The sequence below is a fragment of the Peromyscus maniculatus genome, chromosome 20, assembly GCF_049852395.1.
Source record: "Peromyscus maniculatus bairdii isolate BWxNUB_F1_BW_parent chromosome 20, HU_Pman_BW_mat_3.1, whole genome shotgun sequence".
Classification (NCBI taxonomy): domain Eukaryota; kingdom Metazoa; phylum Chordata; class Mammalia; order Rodentia; family Cricetidae; genus Peromyscus; species Peromyscus maniculatus.
Window position 1 is genome coordinate 4,965,988 of NC_134871.1, and position 8,023 is coordinate 4,974,010.

The window sequence follows — 8,023 nt, forward strand, 5'->3', positions numbered from 1 at the left end:
CTATATTCTGTACTTCTCCACAGAGTATACACACACAAACCACAAGCCCTGTTACTCCCCCTCTTCTCTCTTTGTTCATCTCCAGGCTCTTCAGGTTTTCAGAGAAAGAAGTGGTTAGAAGGTCTAGTTAGTTCACATCCATCAGCTGTCTAGGTAGTTCTCAAATTAGGGTCCGGTCACATAGGGATTTGAGGGGTTTATGGAAATTGGGAAATGATGTACTGCTGAGCATTTACTCTGTGTCAGATGTTGTTTCTAATACTTTATATGTATTAACTCATTGGTTTAATCACAGCCCTATAAAGCAGATGCCTGTATCTCCATTAAACAGATCAGCCAACTGGACACGATGTCTTCATCTCCCTCAGACAGATGAGCAATGGAAAAGCTGACTTATTATCATGGGGGTAGTACAGCTAAGCCGTAGTAGAGACTCAAATCCAAGTACCGTGGCTCTAGCAATTCTTTCAACTGTCATTTGAAACTTGAGCAGGACTGGGTGGTCCAAGATGACCTCATGCACTCGCCTGACAATTTACCCACTGCTGTAGGCTCAGGTCCCCTCCTTCAAGAGAGCTTCTCAAAGGGTACCTCAGATTTCTTTGTTCAGCAGCTAGATTTGAAGAATTCCAAATGTCATCCAGAGAATTATGTTGATGCAAGAGCAGCCTCCAAATATGTCACCAAACTGAGTTGTCCCACAGGCCACAGAACACACAGCCAGACAGACCAAATCAAGGTCCTTGAGTCACACTGTCTAAATAGAGATTTAAGAGTGTGCCTTAAAATCTGTTTGTTCCTGTTTAGAAGTGGGGTTTGGACACTGGCGATGCTTAATCTTGATTGTCAACTTGACTGGATTAATTAAGGCCTAAGGGATCAGTGAAGCCTATCTCTAGGTGCCTGTAATGGCATTTTCAGGGAAAATTAAATCGTGAGAGCTCTGACTTAATCAATAGATTAATCACTTAATGGATTCATAATGTGATGGCATTACTGGGATGTAGGAAGAGACAGGAGCTGGAATCTAGGGGAAGGAAAAAAGTCAGTGGGGGGCGAGTCCTCTGGTTCCTTGCTGTATCCCCTTTCTCTCTGCTTCCTGTCTCCCAGAACGTGAAGCATGGCCTCTGTTACCTGCTCCTGCACTCATGATGTTTCCTTCAAGCACATGAAGCCAACAGCCATGAACTGACCATTCTGAAACTGTGAGCCCACAGTAAAATGTGACTCCTTTGTTTCTTTAAGGCACGTTGTCCTAGCAACAAGAGAACCCAAAGAGAGCCTCTCCTTTGAATCTGGGCTGGCTTTTGTGGCTGGCTTCCCAGCTAGTAGAACATAGACTATAACATGAGGGATGCTACCTGACTTCCAAAGACAGAGCAGAGTAGGTCACGAGCCTGGTTCCTTTCAGACTCTCACCCTGGGGGAGGCCAGCTGCCAGGTTAAAAACTTGGCCATGTTAGAAGGGCTGAATTTCCAGATAGCCAGTAGCCAGTGTCACCTGTCAGCTACACAAGTGAGCCATTTCGGATGCCTGGCCCAGTGGAATCTTCAAATGACAGCAGCTGCAGTTGACATCTGATTGCAACTAATTTAGAGACTTCAAGGAAGAATTGCTACCAAATCATGAGCGAAATAAAGCAAGCTACTAAAGTTCTGTTCACTCAAAGAGCAATGGTTAGCCAGAACAATTGACTAACTGATCTCTATGCAGTGTTAACCTGCTCCATGCTCCTGTGCTGTGCTGGTCTCTGCAGACAGTGTAATTATAGGGACTAAACAGGTAACCAAGGGCGAGCAGGTCTGCTCCAAACCACCTGGTCATTAGTTGGCTGAGTGTCTCTGGGGGTTATCACCTTTAAGACCATAATTGGACTACATTGAGTGTTACCAGCAGGTGTTCAGCTTAGGGATGCCATATCGACCAATCTAGAAGTAGTTTGATCTTTGCCTTTCTTTTTACTTTGATCTCTGCATTGTTTTGGGTTGAACCCAGGGCCCTGCCCGCCCTAGACAAGCACTGCACCATTCACCTGCATTTCCATCCCCAATGGAAAGGAGCAGGTGTGCTTCTTTTGAACTTCTTAGTGTTCAAAGTTTACTCACTTTCGATGTCAGTTCGAGGCATCGATGCCCACTGCCGCCGCAGCCGCCAGAGCCGAGATGCCTAAAGGAGGTAGAAAGGGAGGCCACAAAGGCTGGGTCAGGCAGTATACGAGCCCCGAGGAGATGGATGCCCAGCTACAGGCCGAGAAGCAGAAGGCCAATGAAGAAGATGAACAAGAAGAAGGTGGAGATGGCGCTTCGGGTGACCCCAAAAAGGTCACACAACTGGATCTGGATGAGCCAAAGGAACTTTCAAGGAGAGAACGAGAAGAAATCGAGAAGCAAGAAGCAAAAGAGCGCTACATGAAGATGCATTTGGCTGGGAAGACAGAGCAGGGCCAAGGCTGATCTTGCCTGGCTGGCAATCATCCGGAAACAATGGGAGGAGGCAGCAAGAAAGAAAGAAGAGGAGAGGAAAGCAAAAGATGACGCAACTTCGTCAGGAAAACAAATGCATTCACTCTCCCTGAATAAGTAAGCTGGCCTGTGGGAGGAGATGCTGAGGAACTGGGCCATGCCTCCAGGACCTCTGCCATGTCTCACCCACCCTGTGCCCTGGCGCCACTGCAGCAGCCCCTCATGGCCAGGAGCCCCTAAGGCCTGGGGCCTCCTCTTCATCTTGGCACGGAAATCATTCAGGGGCTGGGGGGGGGGGCTGGGGGGAGGGGCAACGGCTATCTTTGAGACAGAAAGATGCAGGACAGCATTTCATACATCACTGTTTGAATGTTTTTGGTGTTTTTAGAATTTGAAACCCTGGTTGGGGGCTGCCTGGGAAGTGGGGTAAAGAGATTCCATTTGTCCAGTAGATTGCGCGTTTTGGGGTGGGGGTGGGGGACAGTGCCAGTAGGCAGCTGGTGTGGGAGTTGATGATAACCAGCCCAGATCGTTGTCTGGGTGCTCACTCAGAGGGGCTGTCAGGAAGCCTGTGTCCCTAAGGGTCCAAGGCTTGTGCCTGACCAGTTCTGTCCAATGAGGCCTCTCCTCTCTGACCTGCTCTGCCCCCTTCCCACCCACCTGGTCAGGGCTAGTGGCCATTTTTAACCCTACCCATTGATCATTTCAAGAAACCTCTGGTTACTGTGCATCACCCAGACAAAACATGCTCCTCAAATTCAACTTGTATATTTGGCAGATTAAACAACATTATCGGAAAAAAAAAGTTTACTCACTTTCCCACGCTTCCCATACAAATCATTCTTTCACTCTAGTTCAACACGTAGCCATTTCTTCTAGGTGAGACCTGTCTCATAAGTGTCTTGTACCTACCTTTTATTTCTCCTACTATTTTACACACCAAAGGCACTAGAGCAAGTCCGCAAATGGGCAAATGCTTATCAAATCAGGTGGTAGTGTCTCTTTTATCAGCTACGGCAAACCACATGGATAAACCCATAGTTAGCATGCAGGTGGACTACATAAGCCAGTGGACAACAAAAGTTTGATTTGTTGGGTGTAGTTGAAGTTTCTTTGGGACCACCAGCTCCCAGATAATGACACAGAGATATTATTAATTATGAAAGCTTGGCCTTTAGTTTAGGTTTGTCCCACTAGCTCTTATAACTTAAATATCTATTTCTATTAATCTACATTCTGCCACAAGCCTTTTTACTTCTATTCTGTGTGTCCGACTCTCTCCTGTGTCTTGCTGGCAGTGCATCACATGTGAGCCTAGATTCTTCCTGAGTTCCTCTCTTCCCCTGGAAGTCCCACCTAACCTCTCCTGCCTAGCTATTGGCCATTCAGCTCTTTATTAAACCACTCAGGTATCTTAGGCAGGTGAGAAAGGACAGAGACACATCTTTACACAGTTTGCTCAAATATCTCACAACAGTTGGGAGTGACTATTGACAATCTACTACTTTAATTTTAAAGAAAAGTTATTTTATGTAGCTCAGGCTAGCCTTGAACTTGCTACATAGTTAAGCTGGCCTAGAACTCCTGGATCCTCCTTCCTCTGCCTTCCAAGTGCTGAGATTACAAGTGTGCATCACCACTCTCTGCTTAACAATGTACTATTAACACATTTAGGAAATGGCTACTGAGTGTATCAGGCCGAGTTCTTCAGAGAAACAGAACCACCCACCCCACCTCTTGAGAATGTGTTCTCTAGACTTCTTCCTGTTGTGTGTGGGCTACAGCATCTTTATGGCACCTGAGAAAGTTGAGATAATGCTCGAGTCCTGGAAAAACTAGCCATACTATTTGTTGTCCAGTCTCTGTGCAATAGGAAAGCACAAGGCTGATCTGCAGTCCTGGCTAGAATAGTCTGTGAGGCTGGACCATCTCAGCCAGCAGCCTTGAAGCTGTTTTGGATGCAGAACTTTGAGGAAACTGCAACAGAGGCACCCTGAGAGGTTGAATCACCTGGGTCACCCAGTTCACTGGTGTCTGGTCCCCCTGCTCTGACTTACGAAGGTAACATACATATCTGTATTAACACAAGTATGGACTGTGCATTGTACACAAGACAGCCAAAGATGATTTTTTGTTTTATGTTTGAGCAGGTAAAATATATGTCACTTGTCTTGTAGTTTTTCTAGGTTTCTTTCTTTATGTCTATAGCCAGGATTTTCAAGGTGTCTCCCCTGATTAAACCTGATCTTCTTTGACCTTGAACGAATCCACAGTCTTTTGTTTTTTGTGAAAACAAAAGCATAACCTCTTCCCCAAAGCAATACATTTTCTGACTTGTATTTTAAAGTTAAGGCATTCCTAAAGTATCTAGACTGGTTTAATTCAGTAGTCCCTTCCACAATCCAGTGTCTCTCAGCAGTCGTCATTTTTTGTTTATTAGCATTCAAAAAATTCAAAATCAATAAGACACCATATAGGATCCAGGCTCTCTGTGTATTTGCCATCCTTACATGGCCTATCTTTTTAATATTATTTTATTCTCTCTTTAAAGACTTTATCGTATTATTTTTAAACTTTATTTTTTATGACTGTCTATGCCCATTTTTTTTAAACATATTGTACTTTTTAGTTTTATGTGTCTGGATCTGGCTTTACTAAGCATCTGCGGTGTTCTCTGATTGTGTGAGAAAAATCTTAAACTGTTATATCAGCTCCTGGTGAGGCTCAGCTTAGCACATGGTGCTGGTGCATGGCACTGGCGGCTGGTGCCCATCCGCAGGCCGTCTCTGTATGCCGAGCCTACCTGGGAGATCTTGGTCACTAGGAAGGCATGCCAGGAAGCAACATTTGACTCCAAGTTTTGAACCTTTTTTTTTTTTTTAATATATAGCTTTTTCAGACTTTATGTGGATATACATGGCTGGACATTGGGGGCCATGTGTAGACAGATTTTTCTTTGTGCTGAAAGTTCACAAAAAAAAATGATCTGGGGACTTATTATTAATTATGGAAACTTGGCCTATAGCTTAGGCTTGTCCCACTAGTTCTTATAACTGAAATTAGTCCATTTCTATTCATCTACATGTTGCCATGTGACATGTAGTTTTTATGTCTCCTCCTGGATGTCCTGTTCTCTCTGCATCTGTCTGGTGACTCCCCTTTCTTCTCCCCAGAGTTCTCTGTTCCCAGAAGTCCCACTTAACCTCTTCCTGCTTAGCTAATGGTCATTCAGCTCTTTATTAAGTCAGTCACAGTCACACTTCTTCACACAGTGTAAAGGAATATTCCAGAACAGTGGATGTTGTTAATGATCTGGTGGCCTTTGCTATCTGTTGCACCAGACCTCACCTATATCCCCAGAATGTTTATCCCAGACTCTCCCTCCCCAAACCTTTATGTTTAGCTTTGTTTCTCAGTCAGTAGAATCCATCCTTACCTGCTGACCTCTCTAGACCCTAGACCCTTAAGCTATAGCTCCCATGTTCATGGTAGAGGTCACTTGTACTTTGCCAAAGAGATTCGATGCAACCATCCCTTAACCTTTATTGTGCACATGGGACTGGGATCATTGTTACCAGGAAACTTTCTTCCAAAATTATACTGTACTTAACTATGTCTAAAATAAACTAGCCTGGCGTCAGACTCTAGAAGTTGGAACCAACACCGGCTATCTAAGTCATGCTGAACCAAGTGTCTTTCTTGCCTCCGGTGGTCTATTTCTCTGCTGGCTGTAGAACTTGCAGGGATTCCCACACAGTACAGGAAGCACAGTCCAAATCTGGTGCTGAGGACCTGGAAGATTCCTGGAGGATTTCTGGTCTGCATTCCAGGTTAAGGCTGAAGAAGCTGAACAATGCTGTCAATAGAGGACAGCATCAGTACCAAAGATGGACATGCTCACCAGTAAGACTCGAAAGCAGGCAAACAAGCAGCACTGACCTCTCAGGAGTCCTCTTCCTCTCTAGGTCACCTGGCAGAAGGTGCCACCCACTCTAGTGGAGGGTCCTTCTCCCTCAGCTAATTCGTGAACGCATCAGTTTTAACAAGGGTTTATGAAGATACAGCTGATTGGGCCCTCTGACATACTTTAGATCACCTCTCAATTGCTTGTAATAACCAATACAGTGTAAGTACATGAAAATAGTTGTTACTCTGATCTATTAAGGGAATAATCACAAGAAAAGAGTCTACGGATGCTCCAGGCAGGTGCACATTTATTTCCAAGTACTTTGGGTCTGAGGCTAATTGCAACTGCAGATTCAGAACCACAGTTAGGGAGGCCTGGCAGCAATGTCTTCCGCACTTTTGGCACATTTACTACGCACAAGGTTCTGAGCTGGCGGCCGCCGTGGTTACGATAAAGACGGGGATTTGGATCTTGATTACACTTGAGTAGATTTATCGTCTAAGCAGATTTATTTTTTAAGATAGGGCGCCTAAGTGTCCTTAGATAGGTTCAGATAAAGCTGTGAACGTCTCCCTTACACCAGGAGGGAAAGCTTCACGGAGTAGGTGACACGACCCGGGCCTTCAAGATACCTAGGATCTGGAGCCCAGGGACTACGGAATTTTCTCCTCTGCGTGGCACAAAAGAGACGTAAATCACTAGAGACCACTCAAAAAAAATTTTTTTTTTTTTTTACTACATTTTTGCCTCTGGTTCCAGAATGAGCATTCTGCCAGTAAGCAGCTGCCATCAGGCCAGGGAGCGGTGCTTTCCTCCCCAAACCTTGAAGCCTCAGTCTCAAACCCGCCTCTTCTCGGGGGACGGGTAGAACCGGCCCTGCCTTCCACAGGGAGCAGCCAGAGAGGGCGTTTCAGCGCCGGGCTGTCTGGCTGCGGTGGGCACGGACTCCACGAAGGGCGCGGCTCTTTGTGTTCCTTTTCTCCTTTTCCCACAGGCCTGGGCTGGCACGGTGACCTCCCCACCCCAGGCTCTCAGCCGCCCCGCTGCTCCGCCAGGGCCACTCCAGCTCCAGATTTAGGACGAGGCTGCGGAGAGCAGCGCAGCAGCTGTAGCACCCCGCCGGCCGCGGGTCCTAAACTGTTTTGCTGTTCCCTGCAGTGCATTTAACACAGACTGATACCATCTGACCGCAAACGAGCCCCTTCCTTCCCTCTCTACGCAAGGGAGTGGGCGGAGACTTCAGGGTGCGCTCCCCCCACCCCGGGTCACTTTGCGCCTGCGTAGCTCCGCCCAAGCCCCGCCTCCGCCCCGTCGCCCCGCCTCCTCTCTGTCGCCCCGCCCTGCCATCCCGGGCTCCGCCGCTAGGGGTGGCGGCTGCGGCTACGGCCCGAGTGACGGCGCGGTTGCTTTGAGGGCGCCGCAGCCCTACCGAGTGGGGACGGCGCGAGGCCAGAGGGTGGGAAAGCGGCCGGCGGCGGAGGGCGGCGCCGGAGGAGGGCGGCGCGCGGTGACTCATCCCTCTGGAAGATCAGACACGCTCGCCGAGCCCGCCCGCCCGCCCGCCCGCTCGCCCGCGCCGCCGCTCCTCCTCAACCGGGAGGCGCCCGCCCGCACCGCCCGCCCGCTCCGAGCTCCCAGCCCGGCCGCGGCACA

At 47.8% G+C, this 8,023-nt stretch overlaps 1 pseudogene; it reads left to right on the top strand.

The window, feature by feature from the left end:
• The first annotated feature begins 1,115 nt into the window (after positions 1-1,115).
• LOC121824321 (28 kDa heat- and acid-stable phosphoprotein pseudogene) lies at positions 1,116-2,728 on the top strand (annotated as a pseudogene).
• The last annotated feature ends 5,295 nt before the right edge of the window (positions 2,729-8,023 follow it).